Below are 27,430 nucleotides of genomic sequence, written 5' to 3' on the forward strand. Positions count from 1 at the left end.
AGCAACAGTTCTCTAACCAACGTCTCAGCAGCTGAACAATAAGTCCCAGCAATGCCTACTCACTACATTTTTAAGAGCCAAGGAACGTGCTCTCAAATCACCCAAAGTGAAGAAAAAGTGCAAACGTGTTACACTAAAAAAACGTGCGCAGAGGATGCGGTCTATCGCAAGCCCTTCTCCAATAGGAGAGAGGCCCCTCAACAAACCTTACCCTTCGCCTCCGGACCAAAAGGTACCTGCGAGGTTCCAGGTTTGATGTCCCTTTTCGCCAAGGCTACTAAGGGACCACAAATGATAAGAACAGATACTACACTTGATCTTAGCCAAAAGGTTGAGAAGAATGCCTACTCACTACATACTGCAGAAAATCTTGAGATACACCAGGATTCAGTGATTCAGGATTCAATGAACATATAGCCAGTGCTGTGAATTTCTTTACTGGCATACTTGAAGAGACCCTGTGGGCAACCCTAAAAATAGAGATTTTACTGATATTAAATAGTGTAGGGTACCTAGACTTTCTTCTGCTCCTGTGGGTTTATTGATCAGGGAATCAGTCAGATAGGCGTTAACTTCCTTTTAGTAATAGGAGTGAATATCAGGTGATGGGCAGGATTATACAGTCAGGGGTGTGAATATTTACATTGAGGGCCCATTCACTTGGTGAAATTTCCGAGTGGAAACATCTACTCTGGAAATTCAAAGTTTAAACTTCACAAAAAAAGGGATGAATGTGAATCCACACTGTCTATGCATTTCCAAATGGTCCTATAGCAGGCTAAGTGTGTAGGTACTTAACACTGACCGAATGTCCAGCTGGACAGATAGATGTAGCTATAGTCACCTCCCCCGCTGATGCTCTGAAGTCTTCCAGTCCCCAGTCTTCTGGACATTACATGTTTGCAGGAACTGCTCTCTCCGCCAATCTCTGTACTTTATTCACCAGTAGATCTTTCCCGTTCATACCCGAGCATCACAGTCATTCTACCAGTTCTATAATTTATCTTCAAACAGGTAGCTCAAAATGGGCAGTGCAAAATGTCTCCTATAGGAGATGTTGTAGCACATGCAGTCACGAGAGAACATATAACAAAGTGTGAGAGATCAGATGAATACATTGCTCATACATTTAGAATTTTGGCAGACTCAGAGGCCAGCTTCAAGGAAATCTCCAGAAACAAGGATTTCTTTCCTTTAAGGCCTGAAGCTTCATTTCCTCAGACGTTCTAGATGATTATAAACAGTTTTTGATGCTCGTAATTCCTAAACTTCTGTGTATAACATCCCATCAAAGCCATCTGAAAAGCCAAGATAAGCGAAAGCTGAACCAGAGGAAAATAAAGGAAATGATTTGTCTTCATCTCTTCATAAATTGCAAAAAAAAAAAAAAAAAAAAACTAAAAAGACAAATTGTCACATGGCAAGACAGAGGGATTCATATTAGCATCCCGTATCCAGATACAATCAGACATCTTGGGGATTGATGTTACCGACTGCTCAACTTTTTACTCAGATAAGATCACTTTCTGCAATAAATGCAGATTAATAGCCCATAAAATCCTTCATCTGACTTACAAAAGAAGGATTACTAGTTTTCTTTATAGGCTATAGACACATCTGAATGCATTTTTTTTCTTATTAAACCGTGCCCTATTATAGTGTCAATAAAATCTTACATGTCTTTATTAAAGGGACCTGCTCCAGCCCTAGATTTTATTTAATATGGGGCAATAACAAGGTGAGATTAGAGAGCCACCCTGCTTCCCTTTTCACTGCACAGCTCTGCTTTTCTTCTTCTCTGCTATTCACCCGGCTCAAGTCTTGGCACACTGCTTTGGGACCAGCCATTTTACATGTTTTTGTGTGTGAAGGGGAACTCACTTTCTCTATGTAAGTCTATGAGTGTCTCATAGACTTATAGTGGCTGATGTATAAAGCTCTGTGCATCTGTACACATTTGTTGTTTGGGCTGTCCTATATGTGCTACATGTAAGAAGCTAATTTTGCTGGCACAGATGCCTTTCTGCGCTGTGTGTGCCAATGACCGTGTCTTGGGTTTGGTTTCCTTGGTTTAACCGATTTTCTTCTTAGGTATGATGTGCAACTCAAAGTTGTATTCACAGACCACTCCACCCCGGACCACACGTAGCTAACTGCACTATTATGACTTTAAAATGCACACCAGATGTATCATGTGCAAATTTGACTATTTATCATGCTTAGCAGGCCAAGCCTATTTTTCACACATGCTACACAAATCCGTATGGGCAATCTTAACATTAGCCAGCATGCATTATAAGGCCCACATCATCATCGTACATGCCGACCAGATGGGACGTGTGTAAAAATGGGCGCCTTGGCATACAAAAATCTCCCAAAACATACATGGCCCCATAGAACCATAAATACAACAAGTGTGCAAAGAGCTTCCTCCCTTTCATTCTCTGGTTGTGTGAAAGGGGAAATATGCTGTGAACTGAGATTTATAGAAGGCACTCTAATACTGTTAATGGAGATGTACACTGTTGTCACTATTTGGGGGAGGTAAACTATTTATAGGGGCGATCTTTGACATTTGTCAGGATTTGGCTACATTTTGTGGTATGGAACCTTTAAGAGGTTGTCCAGAATTAGAAAAACAGAGGTGCTTTTGTGGTGTACTACTGGGATGATGTACCGTTTGTGACGCCAGGGTATCGTTAACCACTACGCTCCAAGATTTAGACAGTTCTCCTGGGCCAAGTGCTGGGGACAATAATGACCACAGATGCAGGGTTACGGAAAATTTTCTACTGATGCAGGAATGATGGTAATATCCTTTACAGTACAGAGCAGAGCAGGGGAAGTGCAGAGTAACCCTTGGATGCCTGTTGTCTTGCTGAGACTTGTAGTTAGTTTCGCTTGACTATATTATGGTTGGTACAGACTTTATAGCTTTAGACTTGAGACAACTCACGCTGACTTTAGACAGACTGAAGAATATTCCCCCGAAGCTTCTAGCTTATCACCAGGTTTTGAACTGTACCTGTGCGATGGGGTTCTTGGAAATTGCATGGCTTTAGATTTTAGACTTCTCCTCAGGCCTCCTCAGACTATCACAGAATTCTTCTAACTCCTCTCCACACTGTACCTCAGCTCCACACTCTCCAAAACTCCTCACACAACTGAAAACTATATAAGGATTAAGCAGGTGGCATCAGGATCACCTGGTTTACTCTGCATGACTTTCCTTAAGGTTATAGTAACACTGATATACATATGCTAACACAAAATGGCGGCATAAGAAAATGCAATTTACCCCGGATGTAGTGTGCCTAGGACAGTGACACTTGAAGTGCCTGAGGCAACGTTTACCAGACAGGACAACATCCTGTACTGGGTCACCCCACTTTCTTCCAGAAACAGCGCCAATTTTGTTCTCAGTTTGTGTGTGGTATTAGGGCTCTTTTCCACTGAAAGAAAGCTGCTATGTTTTTATAATCCTAAATAATTCCTTTACAGTAGAAAACATATGGTATGATAGAATTGTATTGGTCATGTTTAGTGGTTGGATCTTGGTTGATTTTATTTTGAGGAATTTTATATTTACATCAATTTATACGTTTATCTCCTGTATATATGATATTTTTGAAGAAGTAATACAAATCTGTCAGGCTCACCATGTGACCATACACGCACTGAACTGAATACATAACTTCGGTACATATCACAGCTTGGTCACAAGAGGGAGCCAGCTTCAAGAGCTTTTAATGATGTGGCTGAGAAGTTAATTAGAAACATTTTTTTAAATAAAGTCGTGATGTAAAACACCAGGTTTTATGTGTCTATTTTATGGCTGAACATTAGCAGCGCCAGCCTGTCGTGTCCACATGAATAGGAAATGCATCTCGCTGCATCTTTAGAATCAGCTCTTTTATCAGCTGCGTGCTGTATCCTCATGTATTTACCCAACTCTCTGTGATTATATTGTGTGGCGGTGCAGAAGACATTGAGTGGGTGCATGGATAAAGACGATGCCACTGGTGCAGTACACAGCTGCTCTGCTGCTACCAACATGTCAGTCATAAGAGGAGGAAACCAAGGTTAAACTCTAAGTCACAGTATCAAATATCTACTCTCTGCAAGAGATTTATAGTTTAGTAGTCCTCAACCTATGGCTTGGAAAACACATATTGCTCTCAGGCCCTTCATGTGTTGCCACCTATCTGTTAGCACATACAGTATACATACTAATGTGGTGACCCACGGGTGTATGGCGGGACCACGGGTGTAGCGGTGTGAGTGGTGGGATCAGATGGCATAAACCCCGGGGGCAAGATGATGTTAACCTCTAGTGTTCGTGACACCACTGTGGTTTTATGGTTTCGGAACACCACACGCCCGGCTTCTCAGTTATCCCAGTTGCTAGTAGTGAAATAAGAGTACACAACCAGTTGTTATGGTCAAATGGAAGCTTTACTGAGTATAAGACAGATGGAATTATCTTCACAGCTAAGGCCAGATTTCCCAGAGAGGTGGCCAGGACCCAGAAGGACCTCACAGTTTGCTGGACCAATATACTTGTAATTAACTTAACTCGAGAGTGGACTTGACTTGACTATATGCAGGACTTGACTAGTTTCAGTGACAGCAGACATAGACTTGACACTTAATGGAATGACTGTAGCTTTTGGGGCTTCTGGTGGTTGCTGTGCTTAGTCAAGGAAGAGAAGAAAGTGAATTGTAATGGCCGCCCCGTTATATAGTGGGGGGCTGGACTTAAGCCCATTGGTCAAACTGCGAGTAATAAGTTAAGCTGGTGCTCTCTGGGAGAACATGTGACAACAAATCATGTGACTGCATAACATAACATGTGACAGACTTACACAGGTCCTTGAGACCTCCCACAGGTCCTTTGTACTACCTATACATAAGGATTCTGTCTAAGCATTAAAGTCATATACACAACACTATGGAAACAACAGGGGCAGACCTTGCAGGTCACTGAGGGTCTCAACCTGACAGGGCCTAAAGGTAGTACAGGACCATGTCCTGTACTGGGACATCACAACCCCCCCCCCCCCCCCCACACACACACTTAACACAAGTCGTCCTCGATGTAGGTTCTGTCAGGGTTGAGGAACGAAGGGGCCAGATGCAGTTCTGAGGCATTTAGTACACAAACGTCCATTTCAGGCTGGTGAAATAACGAGTCTTGTATAAATTGTCCATACACGATTTGACTTGTGGTTGAACAGGATTAGAGATGACATTCAACCCGTGTATATCAGTTTAGTTTACTAGTAAGGACCTTTGACTATGCACTTACTGACTTACATAACAGTTTACTAGACATAACATGACATTTTTACTATGTATATGATATACCGTACATGACGAGACTATATACTAGACATTGTATACACGACTAGACTATGAATTACACATTGGCGGATTGGGTTGCCTGAGGCTCTCTGCCCAATGCCTTGGCTACTGGGGTCCCTTGGCATTTAAAACACATCTCCCCAGAACACTATTTTTAGTTTATTTTCTAGACATATTTATGCTAGACAAGGAATACAGATAACATTTTGACATTCATGTTACTTTTTACTGACTACATGCTTTAGGTTAGTTTCAGGAGTACTTTCTGGCCAGGAAAGTATCCTGCGAACGAACGCAAGAACATATGACATTAGAGACATTTGACATATGATATTGAGTAGACTGTGTAATGTGAGTATACAGTACCACTGAGGTATACCTGTGTACATAACTGTGTACATTAATTGTGTACACAACTATGTGTACTCTAGTATAGTATACATACTACTTTATACATGCACAAGATGCTGGTGAAGGGCAAACCGCTGTAAGGAAATAACATCAGGACAAACCACTGTAAGGAAATAACCAGACATCAGAAACGACTAAAGTCCAGAAGAACAATAGAGGCCTAGCAGGTGACCCACACACCTATTACCTCCACACATATTCAAGCAATTCTATGACCCTTCCTCCTATGATTTTTGGGGTGACTGCAGTCAGACAGCTGTGGCAATTACAGACGCAGCCACCCCAAAATATGTACCAGCCCGATTCACTAACAAAATATTACATAAATAAACCCAGCATCAGACGCTCGGGCAGGTCACTCACCACGCTACAGCTTCTCCAGGTTATATGGAAGATGCAGACTGCGCATGGCCAGCTGGCCTCCCTACGCAAATTGTGTAGGGAAGGACAACTGAGCATGCGCAATACTAACTTTAGCCCTGCGCTATTTGCGTAGTGCTGCGCATGCGCAGTACTACTTTACCTGCGCCTGATGCTCTACTTTCTGTTCCCCGCTCCCTGAGCGTTAACGGGGGACGGGGAGTAGAGCTGCGGGCATGGGGCGCTCGCGGGGAGGCACACTGATGACAGCGCCATCGGGCATAGGGATCCCGATAGCACTGATCCCCGCTCCCTGAGCGTTAACGGGGGACGGGGAGTAGAGCTACAGGGGACGGGGAGTAGAGCTGCGGGCGTGGGGCGCTCGCGGGAAGGCACGCTGATGACAGCGCCATCGGGCATAGGGATCCCGATAGCGCTGTGGATCGCTCCCTGAGCGTTAACGGGGGACGGGGAGTAGAGCTGCGGGTGTGGGGCGCTCGCTGGGAGGCACGCTGATGACAGCGCCATTGGGCATAGGGATCCCGATAGCGCTGGGGATCAACAGTACATGTAACAATAGAGTAAATGTATATGAGCCAGACGTATGAGCGTGGATCAACCGTACATGTAATAATAGAGTAAATGTATATGAGCCAGTCGTATGAGCTGCATAAATGTGTGAGCTTCTGTCGGGCCACAGAGGCCATGAGAGCTCCGTGCAGCTTCAGCTATCACAGGGAGAGGAGATCCTCTCCCTGTGATAGCCAAACTGAGACTGCTGTGCGCGTCGATGCGTGACGGTTAAATATGTCACGTGACAAGTGTGAGCCAATAGGATGTGATGGAGGCGGACCATCTGATTTTATGGCAAATCTCATTCTATGGCAATGCACTGGCACACATAGATCGCTGGGACTCCGCCATCTTGCTGTTCACTGCCAGCACTTCCTGTAGACTGAAGAGGTCGGGCTCCGGTTCACCTTTTATATCGGTCTCCGACAAGATGGCTGCCAGCCGGAAGGACGTCACCAGCATGGCCTGGGACCGGAAGTTACTCTGCAGTGCATCCTTTTCATCCGCCCCACTGGCAACAAGGGGCGGACCTTTCACGTTCCATTTTGGGCTTGACACCACAACATTGTTTCCACGCCCATGGGGCGGGACGCTGGCTCTGGCGGGAACCTTTGGTGCACTTTTCCAACAAATCTTTAACCCTTGCAGGTACAACAGACATTTTGGCGTGCAACATGGCTTCTGTTCTAATCTTGCACATTGTAAATTCATTTTTTGCAAACTTCTTTACCACTGACAATACTGTAATTTTCACCTATCCCACTGCTTCTTCAGCGCCAGTACAGAAGCACATTTCTTTTTTTTTTTTAAACTGTACTTTTTATTGAAAAGTTTACATAATAACAAATCAAAACAAAAATAAACATAGCACTAGTGTCACATGGGCCAAGGCCCGTTAACAACGAGAGCCATACAACCAATCGTATTAGCTAGTGACCAAATCTGGACAGGTCAGTACAGTGACAGCAAGGTTCCACTAGCCTCCAAGATCAACATGACCGGCAGAGAGAGTATCAAGGCGGTTGTCTATCACAAAAGCGGTCTCAGGGCTCCCAGACCGAGCGAAACAAAGGGACAGTGTTATTCAGGGAAGCTGTTAAAGATTCTAGAGAACGAATCTCCCGTATGCAAGCAAGAGGTCGGATTCAGCAGGGGGAGGGTCCTCTTCCAACATTTAGCAATGAGTGTTTTTATCGGTACTATTGTTGTTTTGATCAGACTTTTTGATCGCTTTTTATTAATTTTTTTATGGTATAAAAAATTACCAAAAATACGCTATTTTGGACTTTGGAATTTTTTTGCACTTACTCCATTGACTGTGCGGTCAAAAATACATTTTTATGGTTTTTACGCACGCAGCGATACTACATGTTTGTTTTTATCTTTATTTACACACTTTTTTTTTTTAAATGGGAAAAGGGGGGTGATTCTGATTTTTATTAGGGAAGGGGTAAAATCACATTTATTAACTTTTTTTAAATTTTTTTTAAACTTTTTTTATGCATTGTTATAGCCCCCTCTAGTGGCTATAAAACTGCATGTACTGATCTCTTACACTGTTCAATGCATTGCCATAGGAATGCATTGATCTGTTTTCTGCGCTTGATTGCTCAAGCCTGGATTTCAGGCTTAGAGCAATGAAACACCAATCGGACAGCCGGAAGCGAGGTAAGACACCTCCCGCTGTCCTGTCAGCTCTGCTGAGCTAACCGGCAGTGCATTCTCCGGTTTTAGACGCTTTGATCAACTTTGATCGCGGTGTCTAAAGGGTTAATACCAGACATCAGCCCAATCGGCGATGTCAGGTATTAGCCGCGGGTCCTGGTTGCTGATAGCAACTGAAACCCCGCAGATACACAGCTTGCTCAAAAGCTGAGCGCGCTTCACAGATCGGGAGACGGCCACAGGACGTAAATATACCTCCATGGTCGTTAAGGGGTTAATTTGGTTTTACTGTAAGGACGATTGGGTTATTCCCTAACAGTATGTACATTATAATGCACAAGTATTAAATAAAAATGTGCACAACCAATATCACAGTATCACACAAAAGTATTGACAGAAAGGCACGAGCAGCATGACACCTAATAATCATGTGTCATCAATATGAGCAGTGGGGCACTTCACCAGCATATTTGGGCTACTAGTGTAGCAGTGTGACTGATATGAACCTCCATATATCTGTCCATTTGCAGTGAAGCATTACACATGTAATGTCCCAGTACAGGACACGGTTCTGTACTACCCTTAGGCCCTGTCATGTTGAGTCCCTCAGTGACCTGGGGGCTCTCCTGCAGTGCTTCCCCTGCTGTTATTATAAGTGTCATTTATTGTCATAGGATTATAGTCAGTGTATTAATGTATAGCTAGTCTAAAGGACCTGTGAGATTTCTGAAGGACCTGTGGAATGTCACATGTTATGTTACCTAGAGAGCACCAGCTTAACCTATGACCCGCAGCTTGAACAATGGGCTTTGGCTCAGCCCCCCTCTATATAAAGGGTTGGCCATTACAATTCTCGCTCTTATCTATTGTACCATCAGTCTTTACTGAGACCAGCAAACATCAGATACCTCAGTGCTAGTGACCAGCACCTGGAAGGCCTCAAAGCTACAGTCATTCCAGTAAGTCAAAAGTCTATGTCTGCTGTCACTACCCATAGTCAAGTCTAGTCTAAAGTCAAGCCTCAAGATAAATATCTAAAGTCTATTACAAGTCTAATTGGTCCCAGCAAGCTGCGATGTTCTTCTGGGTTCCTGGCCACCTCTCTGGGAATCTGGCCTAGCTGTGAAGATAATTCCATCTATCTAAACTCATTAAAGCCTCGGTTAAACCATAACTGGTTGTGGACTCTCCTTTCACTGCCTAGCCATTGGAATAGCAGAGATACGTGTGGTTCCGTTAACCAAAAACTACTCTGGCGTCACGAACATTAGGGGTTAACAACACCTTGCCCCGGTTAATACCATCTTGCCCCTCCACCTACACCGCTACATCCCGTGGTCCCACCATACACCGTGGGTCACCACACACATTTCTCACATTTGGCCTCCCAGTCTGTAGGTTAGTATCAGACTACGCAAGGAGTTCATCGATAGTCTATAACTATGGCTGTTACCACACTGGAGTTGTATACAGAAAATATTATTTAATCAAGACTTTTTGCACTAGTGTTGCACATGACTAACCCGCTGTAGGCCCTAATTCCCAAAGTCCGCCCCTGGTCAGACCAAAATGCACAGCCGAAAAAATAATAGGAGAAAGTGTAATATTTTGTTTCTTAATTTTGATTCTGTGGGGATTTGTTTTTAGCCCAGAGATGGATATAAAGGCAGACTTGTATATTAATTGTAGCTGGAAATATCTATGTACCTGTCTTACAGACTCCATCCCTGTGAATGAGACAGCTGTGTGAGCGTGCTTTCTTCTATCCCTTCTATCCCAGTCATCCCCTACTATGATTTCCTGTGGAGACAAGATGTTGACTTGTTACAGCTTATTGACAAAATCCATATCCCAGCTCCACAGGGGACGTGTATTTTGTACAGAGACACTTGATGAACCTGAGTCTCAAACTTTCTTCATCCACAGAGGTATAAATATATTGCATTGCCTTTAAAGGGGAGGCCTTCTTGGATAGGAAAATGACAAGTTTATATGATATAACATTGTAAAGCCTGACATACTGATTAAAATGAGAGGTTTTGACATTTCTGGGGAACAACGCATTCAATTCCCATTGTAATTTAAATTTGACACTTGCAGTACCACTTTTCACCACTGTTAGTAATATATGCACATTAATGCAATAGCGCCCCCAGCTATTATCTAGATCATATTATGTGAGATGGGAAAACTCTCATTGTCTGAACACTGTTTAAATTAAGCTAAATGTCTGGACTGACATTCTGCTGTTTGGCCACAAGATGCCGCTGTTTCCTAACACAGCTAACAGACTGCATGTTTTCCATATTCATGAGAGGAGAGAGTGACCAGTAAAAAAAAGACAGTAAAAGGTGGTGAGCAGCCATCATAGAGAGAGCTGAGACTGAGAAACTGTGAGAGGATCCTACTGTATCCAGGTGGGAGCATACTTCAGTGACCAGAACTAAGTGAAGCTGCTTGTGTCCGAGACCATGATCCTGTTCAGAGTAACGAGGATTGCTTCCAGGAACATGGATGAGAGCTGAGGAGCAAAACAACAAAGACTGTGGTACCGCACGTTTGTTGGAGAGGCATTTGTTCTGTTCAGAGTCACCAGCAGATGCAGAGCAGACCCGGGTCAGTAAGATCGTGCACGCACTTCATTACTTTGTTGGCGACTAGACCAGGCTTGTATATAGTTAGTTAGGGTCTCTGTTCGTGTCAGGCCACAAGTGTTGCTACTGTTCATTGCAAGGACTCCATAATTTCAAGTGACATTTCACAATTGGAGAGCAGATAAACTCCCACATATTCGAGCCAGGCTGGCATTTTGCTCAGGAGGAATACTCATGCACATGTTACAACTCCGGTTAGGGGAGGGGGAATTAGGTAGATCTTTGTAAAATTGTAAGCTGTTGTGCAGGCTAGCCCAAACCACACACCTATACAGTTATTCTTGTGTTTTTAGGGAAATAACAGGTAAGGTGTGGCAGACTAGTTGTAAATTAACACTCCTATCTCCTTCATTGGGTGCCACGTTGTGCAGCACAAGGGTCTCAGCCTAAGGCTGGGGGTATGTAAGTTTATTGTATGTTTCCAGAATTTATGTTTGGGTTCATTAACACGTTTAAGTACAATTCGGTTCTGAAAAAAGCTGGTGGTGAAGTTGTTTTCCTTGTTCGTGACTTCGCTGGGGAACCCACCCCGGTACACGGTTTACACTAACATCACCTTTACAACATGCTTGTGATGTCTTCCCCAAGTCTTCCCCAAATTAGGTAGAAAAATTCCAAAATATACATTTCAATTATATATTTTCAATGATATATTTTGGAATCGCCTTTTAATTCATAATTAAATGGAATCTGTCACCAGTTTTATACTGACCTATCTAAGGGACACATATGCTGACAGACACTCTTGATTCCAGTGATGTATTTCTGACTTCTCATGCAGCAATTTTCATAAAATCAGTGTTTATCTACTGTTCTTTAGACCAAGCCAGGTAACACGGCCACTATCTCCTCTGATGAGTGACAACTGTGTATAGACTGAACGCTGTCCAACAGTGGTGGGAGGGGGGGGGGGTGAAGCATCAGCTCATGAATATCCAGGACCGCAGAGCGTGTGTACATCATTAGCAGGACTTGTCCGCTCGGCTTATTCTGCAGTAGATAAACACTAATGTTCTGCAAATGCTGCAAAAAAGAAGTAATACAGCTCCGTGACCAGTGTCTCTGTCACCAATTTATGCTGCCGCTTGATAGGACATAAGCCTGGTTACAAATTGAATTCAACTATATACAGGGAAAGGGAGTGGCTAAAATTCTTCCCCCACAGTATCTAAAGGCAGTGTCAGTGATAAAAGTGCTACAGTCTGTAGATAGGCCCCCAGTAGTTTCCACCTAAAGATAGCCCCCCTCCCCAGTAGGTAGTTTTCCCTGTAGATAGCCCCAATAGGTTTTTGACCCTGTAGATATGCACCAGTAGATAGTTTTCCCATATAGATAAATCACATTTTTACATTTTTAGGTTTACCTTGAAATAAGCTACCCTGTAGGTAGTTTTTTCTGATAAGGATAGCCCATGTGCAGCTAGTTTCACCTCAGTATGTAGTTTTCCCCCATAGATAGTCCCCCCAGGTGAGCAATAATGAATAGTAAATAGTTTCTCCCCATATACATAGGCCCAGTAGGTAGCTCCTCCCCCCATACATAGATTCCAAGTTGGTAAGTTCCCCTCATATATATAGGTCCCCAGTAGTTTTCCCTTTAGATAGGCTGCCAGTAAGTAGTTTACCACCTGTAGATAGGTCCCCATTAGGTAGTGTTCCAGTAGGTAGGTACACCATGTGGATAGCCCCTCCAGTAGGTACTTTTCCCCTGTAGGTAACCCCATAGTAGGTACTTTTTCCTGTAGAAACCCTGTCAGAAGAAAAGGAAAAAAAACATACTCACCTCAGCTCCCCCACAGTCACTGATGCTCTTCGCACTTCATGCCTGCAGCCACTAAAGGTCTGGAGTATAACTAAATTCAGGACACACGTGTAAGAGGAGTGATGTCATCCTATGCTTGTGCGATCCGAAAAAATGCCTCAGACTTCTAAAGGCTGAAGGCATAAAGCTGCCTCTGCAAAGATGAGATCTCTTTAATTTGTAAGTGCATCCTTAAAGGGGCACAGTCAGATACAAAAACATTTGTTGTGTTGTAAAGCATGCAAAACCAATAGGTTTTGCAACTGCTTTCATTAGAAAATTTTCAGTATCTCATTCTGAAAAAGCCAGTCAAACAACTGCCCCCCTGCCTGCTTGGACACATACTAGTCCTGCTGTGTCCATGCGTCATCACCTATGTCATGGACACACTTCCTTGATTGACAGCTGTGAGTGCAGGGCTCACAGCTGGAGGAAAAATCCTCTCACTGTCAGTGAGGACAAGCTGGGAGTTGTAGTTTTGCTAATGCTAGGGGAGATGTGAGCAGACAGCATACTGAGGGAGGGGGCGGAGACCTGCACAGTGAGGCCACACCCCCTCCCTTTGAGAGGAATTCAGACTAGTGAGCTAAATTACAAGTGTTATAAAAAAATAACTAAAGGTGCTAGACACATAAAAATTAGATATACATGGTCAGGATTAGGTACTGAGTAATATCTTTTTATTTTGGTTGGATCTGATGGGTACGCTTTAAGCAGCATTCATACAATTTATCCACCATACAACTGAGGGCATCCTATAAAAATACTAGTATTATCCCCAATACATTGATTATATAATGGTAATACAGTTTTACAGACACCTAAAAGTGATTATACAGGACGGGCCATTTATCGCTTAACCTCTTAAGGACCTCTTAACCCCTGGGCTTTAAGGACCCAGGACGTCCCCGTACGTCCTGGCGTTTTCCGGTCTCTGCTGCTCGCCGGGCAGCGATCGGAAGCGGATGCCTGCTGAAATGCTTCAGCAGGCATCCAGGGCAAACGCCGAGGGGGGCGATCTGCGGCGATACCGGGCTGATCGGGTCTCTGGGACCCGAACACCCGGTAATTTCGCATGATCCCAGCTGTCACAGACAGCCAGGACCATGCTAAAGAATAGGAGCGAGGTGGCAAGCCTGCCACCTCCTCCGATCCCCTGCGATCCGTCGGTTAGTTAACCGACCAATCGCAGGAGGGGGGGCGGTTACTTCCTCCCGTCCTGCCCGGCCCCTTGAAGTCCGGAGAGGACGGGAGGAAGACCGGAGGACGCGGCGGGGGACGGGGGAGTGCTGGGGACCGGCCCCGGTACTTACCTCGTCCCTGAAGACCCGGATCCAGACGATGAAGACGGCGGCGGCGGCGACAAGTGAGTAGATCTTCAGCCGCGGTCGGGCCCTTTACAGCAATGCACGTCGCCGTAAAGCGACATGCATTGCTGTATTGGGACCCTGTAAACTACAACTCCCAGCATGCCCAGACAGCCCTTGGCGTCTGGGCATGCTGGGAGTTGCAGTTTTGCAACTTCTGGAGGTCCACAGTTTTTGGACCACTATGCCCTTCCAGATGTTGCAAAACTACACATCCTCAGCATGCCCTTACTGTCCAGGCATGCTGGGAGTTGTAGTTCTGTAACATCTGGCCCTTCAGATGTTTCAGAACTACAACTCCCAGCATGCCTGGACAGTTTTGGCATACTGGGAGTTGTAGTTTTGCAACATCTGGAAGGGCACAGATTGGGAACCACTGTATTAGTGGTCTGCAAACTGTAGTCCTCCAGATGTTGCAAAAATACTACTCCAAACATGCTGGGAGTTGTAGTTCGGCAACATCTGGCTCTAAAGATGTTGCCGAACTACTACTCCCAGCATGCCTGAGAATGTTTGGGAGTTGTGGTTTTGCAACAGCTGGAGGCACACTGGTTGGGAAACATTGTTTCCTAACTCAGTGTTTCCCAACCCGTGTGCCTCCAGCTGTTGCAAAACTATAACTACCAGCATGCACTAAGACTGTGCATGCTGGGAGTTGTAGTTTTGCAACAGCTGGAGGTCCCCCCCCTGTGAATGTACAGGGTACATTCACATGGGCAGGGGCTTACAGTGAGTATCGGGCTGCAAGTTTGCAATGCAGCAAATTTTGCGCGGCAGCTCAAACTCGCAGCAGGAAACTCGCAGTAACACCCGCCCGTGTGACTGTACCCTAAAAACACTACACTACACTAACACAAAATAAAATAAAAAGTAAAAAACACTACATATACACATACCCCTACACAGCCCCCCTCCCTCCCCAATAAAAATGAAAAACGTCTGGTACGCCACTCTTTCCAAAATGGAGCCTCCAGCTGTTGCAAAACAACAACTCCCAGTATTGCCGGACAGCCGTTGACTGTCCAGGCATGCTGGGAGTTTTGCAACAGCTGGAGGCGCCCTGTTTGGGAATCACTGGCGTAGAATACCCCTATGTCCACTCCTATGCAAATCCCTAATTTAGGCCTCAAATGCACATGGCGCTCTCAATTCGGAGCCCTGTCGTATTTCAAGGCAACAGTATAGGGTCACATATGGGGTATCGCCATACTCGGGAGAAATTGCCTAACAAATTTTGGGGGGCTTTTTCTCCTTTCACCCCTTATGAAAAGGTGAAGTTGGGGTCTACACCAGCATGTTAGTGTAAAAAATAAACTTTTTACACTAACATGCTGGTGTTGCCCTATACTTTTCATTTTGACAAGAGGTAAAGGGGAAAAAAGCCCCCCAAAATTTGTAACGCAATTTCTCCCGAGTACGGAGATACCCCACATGTGGGCGCAAAGTGCTCTGGGGGCGCACAACAAGGCCCAGAAGGGAGAGTGCGCCATGTACATTTGAGGTGATTTGCACAGGGGTGGCTGATTGTTACAGCGGTTTTGACAAACGCAAAAAAAAAAAAAAAAAAAACACATGTGACCCCATTTCGGAAACTACACCCCTCACGGAATGTAATGAGGGGTGCAGTGAGAATTTACACCCCACAGGTGTCTGACAGATCTTTGGAACAGTGGACTGTGCAAATTAAAAATGTTGTACAGCCCACTGTTCCAAAGATATGACAGACACCAGTGGGGGGTAAATGCTCAATTTACACCTTGTTACATTCCTCAAGGGGTCTAGTTTCCAAAATAGTATGCCATGTGGGGGTTATTTTGCTGTTCTGGCACCATAGGGGCTTCCTAAATGCGACATGCCCCCCGAGCAAAATTTGCTCTCAAAAAGCCAAACATGACTGCTTCCCTTCTGAGCATTGTAGTTCGCCCGTAGTGCACTTCAGGTCAACTTATGGGGTACCTCCATACTCAGAAGAGATGGGGTTACAAATTTTGGGGGGTATTTTCTGCTTTTAACCCTTGCAAAAATTGTGAAATTTGGGGGGGAAACACACCTTTTAGTGATTTTTTATTTTTATTTTTTACGTATGCAAAAGTCGTGAAACCCCTATGGGGTATTAAGGCTCACTTAATTCCTTGTAACGTTCCTCAAGGGGTCTAGTTTCCAAAATGGTATGCCATGTGTTTTTTTTTTGCTGTCCTGGCACCATAGGGGCTTCCTAAATGCGACATGCCCCCGAGCAAAATTTGCTCTCAAAAAGCCAAATATGACTCCTTCTCTTCTGAGCATTGTAGTTCACCCATAGTACACCTCAGGTCAACTTATGGGGTACCTTCATACTCAGAAGAGATGGGGTTACAAATTTTGGGGGGTATTTTCTGCTATTAACCCTTGCAAAAATGTGAAATTTGGGGGGAAACACACATTTTAGTGAAATTTTATTTTTATTTTTTTACATATGCAAAAGTTGTGAAACCCCTGTGGGGTATTAAGGCTCACTTTATTCCTTGTTACGTACCTCAAGGGGTCTAGTTTCCAAAATGGTATGCCATGTGGGGGATTTTTGCTGTTCTGGCACCATAGGGGCTTCCTAAATGCAACATGCCCCCCAAAAACCATTTAAAAAAACGTACTCTCCAAAATCCCCTTGTCGCTCCTTCGCTTCTGAGCCCTCTACTGCACCCGCCGAACACTTTACATAGACATATGAGGTATGTGCTTACTCGAGAGAAATTGGGCTACAAATTGAATTATACATTTTCTCCTTTTTCCCCTTGTAAAAATTCAAAAATTGGGTCTTCAAGAACATGCGAGTGTAAAAAATGAAGATTGTGAATTTTCTCCTTCACTTTGCTGCTATTCCTGTGAAACACCTAAAGGGTTAAAACGCTGACTGAATGTCATTTTGAATACTTTGGGGGGTGCAGTTTTTATAATGGGGTCATTTGTGGGGTATTTCTAATATGAAGACCCTTCAAATCCACTTCAAACCTGAACTGGTCCCTGAAAAATTGTGAGTTTGGAAATTTTGTGAAAAATTGGAAAATTGCTGCTGAACTTTGAAGCCCTCTGGTGTCTTCCAAAAGTAAAAACATGTAAATTTTATGATGCAAACATAATGTAGACATATTGTATATGTGAATAAAAATTTTTTTTTGGGAATATCCATTTTCCTTACAAGCAGAGAGCTTCAAAGTTAGAAAAATGCTAAATTTTCAAATTTTTCATCAAATTTTGGGATTTTTCAATTTTCATTTTGAAGTCGGCCAATTTGAATCCAACTTTAGTTTTTTCAATAGGAAGAGGGTCATGTGACACAGCAAACTTATTGGGAATTTCACAAGAAAAACAATGATGTGCTTGGTTTTAACGTAACTTTATTCTTTCATGAGTTATTTACAAGTTTCTGACCACTTATGAAATGTGTTCAATGTGCTGCCCATTGTGTTGGATTGTCAATGCAACCCTCTTCTCCCACTCTTCATACACTGATAGCAACACTGCAGGAAAAATGCTAGCACAGGCTTCCAGTATCTGTAGTTTCAGGTGCTGCACATCTCGTATCTTCACAGCATAGACAATTGCCTTCAGATGGCCCCAAAGATAAAATTCTAAGGGGGTCAGATCGGGAGACCTTGGGGGCCATTCAACTGACCCACGACGACCAATCCCCTTTCCAGGAAACTGTTCTAGGAATGCTCGGTGGTGGTGGTGCACCATCCTGCTGGAAAAACTCAGGGAACGTGCCAGCTTCAGTGCATAAAGAGGGAAACACATCATCATGTAGCAATTTCACATATCCAGTGGCCTTGAGGTTTCCATTGATGAAGAATGGCCCCACTATCTTTGTACCCCATATACCACACCACACCATCAGTTTTTGTATTCCAACAGTCTTGGAGGGATCTATCCAATGTGGGTTAGTGTCAGACCAAAAGCGGTGGTTTTGTTTGTTAACTTCACCATTCACATAAAAGTTTGCCTCATCACTGAACAAAATCTTCTGCGTAAACTGAGGGTCCTGTTCCAATTTTTGTTTTGTCCATTCTGCAGCACCTGAAACTACGGATACTGGAAGCCTGTGCTAGCATTTCTCCTGCGGTGTTGCTATCAGTGTGTGAAGAGTGGGAGAAGAGGGTTGCATTGACAATCCAACACAATGGGCAGCACATTGAACACATTTTATAAGTGGTCAGAAACTTGTAAATAACTCATGAAAGAAGAAAGTTATGTTAAAACCAAGCACATCATTGTCATTGTTTTTCTTGTGAAATTCCAAATAAGTTTGATGTGTCACATGACCCTTCTTCCTATTGAAAAAACTAAAGTTGGATTCAAAATGTCCGACTTCAAAATGGCCACCATGGTCACCACCCATCTTGAAAAGTTTGCCCCCCTCACATATACTAATGTGCCACAAACAGGAAGTTAATATCACCAACCATTCCCATTTTATTAAGGTGTATCCATATAAATGGCCCACCCTGTATAATGGTAATACAGTTATACAGACACCTAAAAGTGATTATAGTATAATTACATTATTACAGATAGCATGCTTTTGAAAACATTTACATTTAACCTATATACTCACAGTTTACTTTACTGGAGATCAGTGGAAATGCCTCCAAGATGGAGGAAAAATATTCTACTGTAGCCCTGTTCACCAGTTCTTTTATTTTCTCACTGGTACAGGTAGACAACAGCCTGATTCACAGTTTGGTAGTCTTCCTTATGGCCGAATTTACAGGCAAGAGGTTTAGGTCTGCATGTCCTACAGTGTAGCTTAGAAGCAAGAAAACCTCTACTTTCTCACTGAAAGGGTCAGAAGCAATAATTGCATTGCTTGTTGCACTAGTAATGCAATTTCCAATGGTGGGGTGCAGATTTGTAGGCTTGTGATGTGGATGCCACACTGCACTAGACCTGAAAGGAAGCTCATTTATGTCCTAGTATGAAGCTATGATATCCTTACCCCCACATTCAAAAATTTCTCTTCTCTTCTGCACAAACATATAGGACTGAACTTGCAGTGTCCTGGACTGACTTCTAAGTATAGACAGCAGTATTGCAGTAGGTATATTGTGGTTCACAGGGGGCAGTATAATAGTATATTTTTGTATGTAAAGGTAAGCATTATAGATCTTATATTCCTATACATGCATGAACTATTATAGTGCTAATATTCTTGTACATAACAGGCAGTAATAAAGTTGGCACGGTATACTTTTTTTCTCTTCACCAAAATTACAACAGTCAGCAAAGAGCGTCAATGGGCACATAAAAAAGTACCATCCCTGGGGACATGCAAAAATACTGCATAACAAAACATACTTCCTAAAAGCCATCAGTACATTGCAGAGGATTCTGACCTGTCCGGACCTTACTATATCTCACCAGGCGGGGTTCAGCAGCAGCTGCAGCACAACAGGAAGTCACTGACAGATTTAAGGTCCCTATAAGCGGAGGATAAACTCATATCTGGGGTAAAGAGCACAATGATGAGGGTTGAGGATGAAGCAGCTGTATCCTGCGTGCAGTGTTCAGCATCTTCACAAAACACTCCAAACCCTCTAAATTGTATGGAATCTTCTGATGTACACACTGAGGTCTATTAACTGTGGCCGCTGATAAGCGTCACAGAGATGCTGCATACCTCCAGGCACCGGCCCACTGCGGATTAGACTACAGTAATTAGGGAGAACAGATATGCAAATACTTTGTGTCAGGCATACAGACTGGGAACCACAAGTGGAGAGATAAGGACAGAGGCACAGGCATGACTTTCTACAGCTCATTTCTTCACCTAGAGACAGGGATTTTAGCACAAACTGGATTAGTAGGTTTACAGAAATGGAGGAACAATATTCCCATAGAAATGGTGCCAGGACTCCTGGAGGACACAGAAGGTGGATTTGTCTGGTTCCCCCTTACTTGCTATACTTCTTTTTCTTTCCATGTTATAGTTATGTGAGGGTTCATGCAAACAGAGTTAAGACAGTGAGTGAAATGTCAAAGAAGACCAAGTTGCCAGCAGTGGCAGATCCGGGGGGTGGGGGGGGGGGGACGGGACAATTGCCCCCCCCCCCCCCCCGAGATTGCTGCCCCCCGCCCCCTAGCATGGTGGAGCTGAAGCTGTAAGCTCCCGCTCCACCATTCACTAACCTTGGCTTTCACACACACTATGAGTACACAGCGTGTGACCTGCTGGGATGCGATCCACTGCAGGCCGGCGCGATGACGTCACATCATCGTGCCGGCGCCGGGAGATCCCGTCCCGGCGGCCTGCATACTGTAAGTAAGGGTATGCTCAGGGTCCAGGGGATTAGGCAAACAGGATATGCGCCACTGTTAGGGACACTATATCGTACAGGAGGAGGGGGAGGGGGATTTAAAAACTTGGGGGCAGAGAAAAGGGAAAATTTAATGTGAGGAGCTGCAGGGCAAAGCATAGGGGGCATTATATGTGAAGAGCACATGATGGGGGGGGGACCCTGTGCTGTGCCCCTCACATATAATGCCCCCTGTGCTGTGCCCCACACATAAATTATGTGTGTGGGGCACAGCACAGGGGGCAATATATGTGAGGGTCACAGCACAGGGGGCATATGTGTGGGGCACAGCACAGGGGCATTATATGATATAATGCCCCCTGTGCTGTGCCCCACACATATAATGCCCCCTGTGCTTTGCCCCTCACATATAATGCCCCCTGTGCTGTGCCCCTCACATATAATGCCCCTGTGCTGTGCCCCACACATATAATACCCCATGTGCTGTGCCCCTCACATATAATGCCCCCATCATGCGCCCCTCATCTATAATGCCCCCATCATGCGCCCCTCATATATAATGCCCCCATCATGCGCCCCTCATATATAATGCCCCCTGTGCTGTGCCCCTCACATATAATGCTCCTGTCATGTGCCTAAAACATATAGTGCCCCAAACATATAATGCCCCTGTGCTGTGCCCCTCACATATAATGCCCCCTGAAGGGACAGGACAGGGGGCATTATATGTGAGGGGACCAGCACAGGGAGCATTATATGTGAGGGGTGCATGATGGGGGCATTTTATATGAGGGGCACAGGATGGGGGCATTATATATGAGGGGCAAAGAACGTGGGCATTATATGTAAAGGGCACAGCACAGGGGGCAATATATGTTAGGGGCACAGGACAGAGGGCATCATTATTATATGTAGGGGCACAAGATGGGGCATTATTACTATATGTGAAGGCACAGAGTGTTTTGCATTTCAGAAGTATAGTGTATATTATGAGGAATTTCTGGGGTGGTACGTTTTTTATGGGCCACAATACATTTGGGTATTTTATTCAGAGGGTGCACTGCACAGCAAGTTATATTCAGAGAGTGCAGTGTGTGGTAGTATTAAATTTAGAGGGCACAGTGTGTGGTAGTATTATATTCAGAGGGTACAGTGTGTGGCGGTATTATATTCAGAGGGTACAGTGTGTTGTATATTCAGGGGGTACAGTGTGTCAGAATTATATTCAGAGGCTGTGTGCCAGTATTATATTCAAAGGATACAGTGTTTGGCAGTATTATAATAATTATTGTTTTCAATAAGGATCAGAATCTGCTGACATAGTGAGGAACCTTCTGGGCATTAAGTTCTGCAGAGAGAAAATTTAGCTGTAACTAATCCTGGCAGTATGTACCATCTAAATTAGATAATGAAAGACTATAGAGAAGACATCACCTGTAGTAACTGATATCATTGTGTATTCTCCTCACTATAGAGAAGACATCACCTGTAATCATATATTATCATTGTGTATTATCCTCACTATAGAGAAGACGTCACCTGTAGTCACTGATATCATTGTGTATTCTCCTCACTATAGAGAAGACGTCACCTGTTATCACTGATATCATTGTGTATTCTCCTCACTATAGAGAAGACGTCACCTGTTATCACTGATATCATTGTGTATTCTCCTCACTATAGAGAAGACGTCACCTGTAGTCACTAATATCATTGTGTATTCTCCTCACTATAGAGAAGACGTCACCGGTAGTCCCTGATATCATTGTGTATTCTCCTCACTATAGAGAAGACATCACCTGTAGTCATTGATATCATTGTGGATTCTCCTCACTATAGAGAAGATGTCACCTGTAGTCCCTGATATCATTGTGTATTCTCCTCACTATGTCCCATCAAAGCTGGAGTCACTGAAGACGTTCTGCAGTTATGATGGGTGAAACAACAACTCCCAGCATCTCCTTACCACTGCTTAGGTCATACTGGGAGCTGTAGTTTTAAATGGTAAAAACTTCTTGATTATTATTCTGACATGTGAACATGGCCTAAGAGTTTTAAACAAGGTTAGGACTGTATGATACATTTAATAATATTGTAAGTTCCGTAAGCAACATCTTATTTTCTGTCTGCCAACACAAAGTACTCTAATAGTGCCCCTCCCGAGACTAGACTCTGGATCCGCCCCTGGTTGCCAGAGGGGTTTGGTATCAGAAATCCAGGGGAATTAGTATGTAGATCAGTGGTCCTTAACTGTGGCCCTCCAAATGTTGCAAAACTTCAACTCCCAGCATGCCCAGACAGCCGTTGGCTGTACCAGCATGCTGGGAGTTGAAGTTTTGAAACATCTTGAGGGCCACAGTTTTAGACCACTGATGTAGAATGACATAGAACACATCTTGCTAGTTGAGTTATGGCTTTTCTTCTCGATGAAGCCACTCTTTTAAGCTCCTCTTGCATACTCAGGGTTGGTTGACCCACCAAAGAACCAGAAAATCCTCTGCTGTGCCAAAGGTATACATAACTATGGATCTCATACTCACCAAACCCATGATTTCCTGTGTGGTAGGCCTCAGGTGTAGGGGTAGTACAGTCAGGGATTTGCTTTTGTATATCAGGGGTTAATGTTAACCCTATAGTTCGTGACGCCAGGCTGAGGGCAAGTATGCTGAGATGACTCTCCGGCCTATCGCCGCCGTTCCAATTAACGATAGGTGCATACGAATAAAGACTGAAAGTCCACAAGGTAGTTGAATTTTAACTTGCATAAACTTTACTTAACGGCTTGCGGCACATCCACAGAGTAGTAACAGTTTCAACCAACAGTCTCTATATACTTCAATGACTGACAGATGTTGCGGACCTTGACTTTAGATAATAGTCTCTGAATTCAGGGTATATTGCGAAGATCCGTCCGGATTTAGGGGATAGATAAGGTCCGGTGGTCTTGCAGAGTGTTTAGGGATTGATACACTCACAATTTGGAATAGAACAGCCGTCGCTGCAAGGCTAAGGCCTAGACTCACTGATGACAGCAGCGCAGATCCTTTCTCGTCAACAGCCAGGAACCAAGAGAGAGATTAATGGCCGCCGCGCCCTTATATGGGCAGGGGCAGGGCCGTTTTGATTGGTCCAGCCATCTGTCACTCACCGTCACAAAGGAAATGAGTGCATTACCTCACAAGGACCTCCAAAGGTCCTCAAGCAGAAATACCATAGAGTGCACCTGATAACGTGACCCGCAGGTCCTGCTACGCTTCTACAGGTAATTAACTATTTACATACATTTTATACAGTTAAACTTCCACAAATAAGGAGCATATGACTAGAGCAATGACTATAGGGGTGAGAGGTGACTAGGGGTGGACTATACAAAAGGGACCCCGACGTCCTAGGGACTCTGGCTATGGGGACCTATAAACAGGTACCGTATAGGATGCGGTACCGGGACACCACAAACCCCCTTACTTAAGATAAGTCGACCTCGACGCCCGTCCCCTAAGACAGAGGGACTAGGACTAGAACAGGATGATCTATAAATTTGCTACACATCCTAAGTAAACATTGAACACATTTCCATTCCCTGATACTCTCACTAGTATCTGAACTAGACAATAGAAATCTATCTAGACATTTATGTTATCTAGACATTTATGAAGCTATCTAACCTTTAGTTTCTAGCTCCTTAAACCTTTTGTTAAACTTACTAGACAATTAGGCAGCTATCTGACATGTAGTTGCTAGCTCCTAAGACATTTTATTAGCTCTCTACGCATTTTTATGAGGCTAACTAAACATTAGTACAGCTCTTCATACTTTTAGTTTCAAGCTGACTAGACATTTTTATTATCTCACACTTTTTATTCTTTTTGCCAACTATGAGTTACCTGTTAGTACACATAAGGTATACTGGCTAGCCGGAAGCTAGGTCACAGTAAGGATGGCTGCTAGGGTCTATCGGCTACACGCTACTTACCCCTAGAGCACTTTCAAAACAACCTAACTAGGTTACTTTAAACATTACGTGTTAATTTCTGTATTTGCAAAGAAGTAGAAGAAGAAAAGTGTACCTAACAGTGGCAGGAATCCATAAAGTGTTTTTCTTAAGTGAGATATTTATTTTGGTGTATATACTAGAGAAACTTGAGGTAGTACATCTAAGTGAGTAAGTTGAGGCACTATGTGTGCAAGTACTATTTTAAGGGGAATCTTCCCTATGATTTCTGTTGAGACAGGTGCTAGCGAGGGGCAACAGCAATAATACTACCCATGGAGAAGCCGGAGTGTCACCTGTTGAGTTACCTACTAAACACCTTTAGCATTCTATACATTTGTATGTACAAGAATTATTTATGTTTTTAGTGTTGAGTGTACACGTGCAACACACTGACATTTTCTGTGTACAGCTCGGACTCACTTTTTATGTACATAGACATTAGACTATCTTTCTATGTACAAACCTTACTTATTTTTTATGTACACAGACACGAGGATATCTTCCTGTGTACAAGAACCATATAAATTTTTACTATACATTTATCAAGACTCCATCATGGTTCAGGCGCATTCACCTGATAAGTGCAACATTTAGCATAAGAGTTCTTATGAAGCTGCTGGTATATACATAAAACAGACATGTAAGGATCAGCAGTCCACCTACACTAGGAGTCCAATTAAAGGGAAATATACAAAGTGGCGTGTAAGGAACAGCAGTCAACCTACACTAAGAGTTCATGGAAGGGAAAGGTAAACACGGCCTTAACCACAACTCAGCCGGGTACAGTCCTTAATGAATCTCCTACAGGCTAGGAGTCTCTTGACTTAATAGTCAGGCAAAAGCTTAGTGGTTACGTTGCTGAACTTTGAACTGGAACAATCTTAGCACAGTCCTGCTAGGCACAATTCTTGAACTTGGTTGCTGCAAAATAAAAGTGGTTAACACAAGAAACAATAGGACATTACTTTAGAGTCTCTTTAAAGAACATTCTTCTTTACTCTTCTAGTGCCTCTCTGGGTTCCTCTGTATCTGCCAACATCAGGGGCAGGATTGGAATTGACATAGCTTTGCCACACCACATTGGTGAGGATGGAGTGGTGGAAAGCAGCATTAGCAGGGGTTATAAGCTTACTAGCCGGGATCAAAGTGGGGCAATAGGGCTTGAGTACCATCTCCAAACTAGGGTGGACCCATGACTCTTTCGTAGGTACCCTGGAAGCAGGCAAACTCTCCATGTCAGAAGAGAGCCTTGGTACATACGTTGGTACCTGTGCAGGAGGCAAACTCTCATTGCTCCGAGAGGGCCTAGGTACGTACGTTGGTACCTCTGGAACAGACAAACTCTCATTGCTCTGAGAGGGTCTAGGTACGGTCTTTGGTGCCCGCAATTTGGGCTTGCTTTCCTGAACTTGAGCAGGACTTGACTCTCGACGGTATGTATAAGATGAAGAACTTGACTCTTTGCTGTAGATAGAAGATGATGAACTTGACTCTTTGCTGTACATAGAAGATGATGAACTTGACTGTTGAAGCTCCTCCTCCTTGTGTATGCTGGTGGAGGCTTTCGGAGCGGACCTTTTCGGCCTCAAGTTGAAGGGGTCGGACTCCCAATCCGTTGACGGGAAATACTTGAAAGGAAGCTGTGTTTGGGCTGTTGGTCTGGTGACCGCTGCAGCCCATTCTCCAAGAAGGCTCTGGACGGGGGTGTACTCCACAATTTCACCCACCTCCAAGGTGTAGAACTTCTTATGGAGATATGGCCTTTGCACTGCTCGCCGGTTTGCAAGGATGGTCTGCCCAGTGTGGCAGTCAAGGAGTGTCCCATAACCTCTGACCTTGTTGAACTTGGCCACAGCTGCTCTTCTTCTTTCTAATGGCTCCTCCCCTTCTCGGGGGTTATCCCATTTACGGATGTACAATGCCTCCATTTCTTTGTTGTTTTCTTGCCACCGTACTTTCTCTTCATGGGGCAAATGTACGTGTTTGGGGGCATAGAGTTCTTTGTGTCGGGCCTTTAGCTTTTCCATCAATTCGGCCAGCTCAACTTCTTGACGGGCCCTTTCCCTTTCTGCAGTTGGGATTGGTGGGAGTGGCTTCCCAGGTAATGGTTGAAGTACTCTGTGCATGCACTCGATCAGCTATGGCTCATCCCCGAACACACATTGCGGCAATTTTGTTGAGCACGGTCGTGCACTTGGCAGGCTTGATCAAGGTATGACCTCAGGGCTGGAGGAGGAAGAATAGGCCGCCTCTGGCAGGGTACTCACAGCAGACTCCTCCGACGGGATCTCGGCCCACGAGCCCCAGGTTCTGTGGTGAGGGGAAAATCTCACCGGTGATGCACCTCCAGGTGTCCCTGCGCTCTCCGCTGGAGGTGTCATCGTCGTCATCATCAGGCAGTGGGGGAAGATTGCAGGCCCCCTCTTCCTCTAAGTTCTTGGAAAAGTCGGGCTGCGACTGCCATTACTTTCCGCTTTTCTGGTGGGCCTGATTCCCAGCTGAATTACATGGTGGAGGCAGGCCCGCTGGCTGAATTTGAATATTATTGGTCGCTGGTCTACTTGTGCCTACTGAGTGCTCAATTCAGCGAAGATAGAAGAGGATCTTCAGAGGGACCAGGCGCCGGACAGAAGGTATGTATATTAGTCAGAGACCCCGCATCACTCTCCTGTTCACCCGCACTATAACCCGGTGTATTGGGTTTAATGTGGGTGAACAGGATGACCATTTTCCTTTAAAGGGGTACTCCACCCTTAGACATCTTATCCCCGATCCAAAGGATAGGGGATGAGATGTCTGATCGCCGGGGTCCCGCCGCTGGGGACCCCCGCAATTATAGCATGCAGCATCCACCGTATCTGCTTCCGGAAGCGCTGTAGGTTCTGGCTCCCGACCATGGGGACGGAAGATCGTGACATCACGACTCCATCCCCGTGTGACGTCAGACCCCGC

At 44.4% G+C, this 27,430-nt stretch overlaps 1 protein-coding gene and 1 pseudogene across 1 annotated transcript in view; one reads left to right on the forward strand and one right to left on the reverse strand.

Annotated features, from left to right (window-relative positions):
• Positions 1-227: 227 nt before the first annotated feature.
• Positions 228-343, reverse strand: LOC130277958 (U2 spliceosomal RNA; annotated as a pseudogene).
• Positions 344-10,856: 10,513 nt separating this feature from the next.
• The window catches only part of LOC130275997 (G-protein coupled receptor 22-like), a 430,686-nt gene continuing 414,112 nt past the window's right edge, over positions 10,857-27,430 (forward strand). The window contains exon 1 of the mRNA XM_056524776.1: positions 10,857-10,989. The gene's annotated coding sequence lies outside the window, so the exon portion shown is untranslated. The remainder of the gene's footprint in view (positions 10,990-27,430) is intronic.

This window comes from Hyla sarda, chromosome 6 (assembly GCF_029499605.1).
Source record: "Hyla sarda isolate aHylSar1 chromosome 6, aHylSar1.hap1, whole genome shotgun sequence".
Lineage (NCBI taxonomy): Eukaryota > Metazoa > Chordata > Amphibia > Anura > Hylidae > Hyla > Hyla sarda.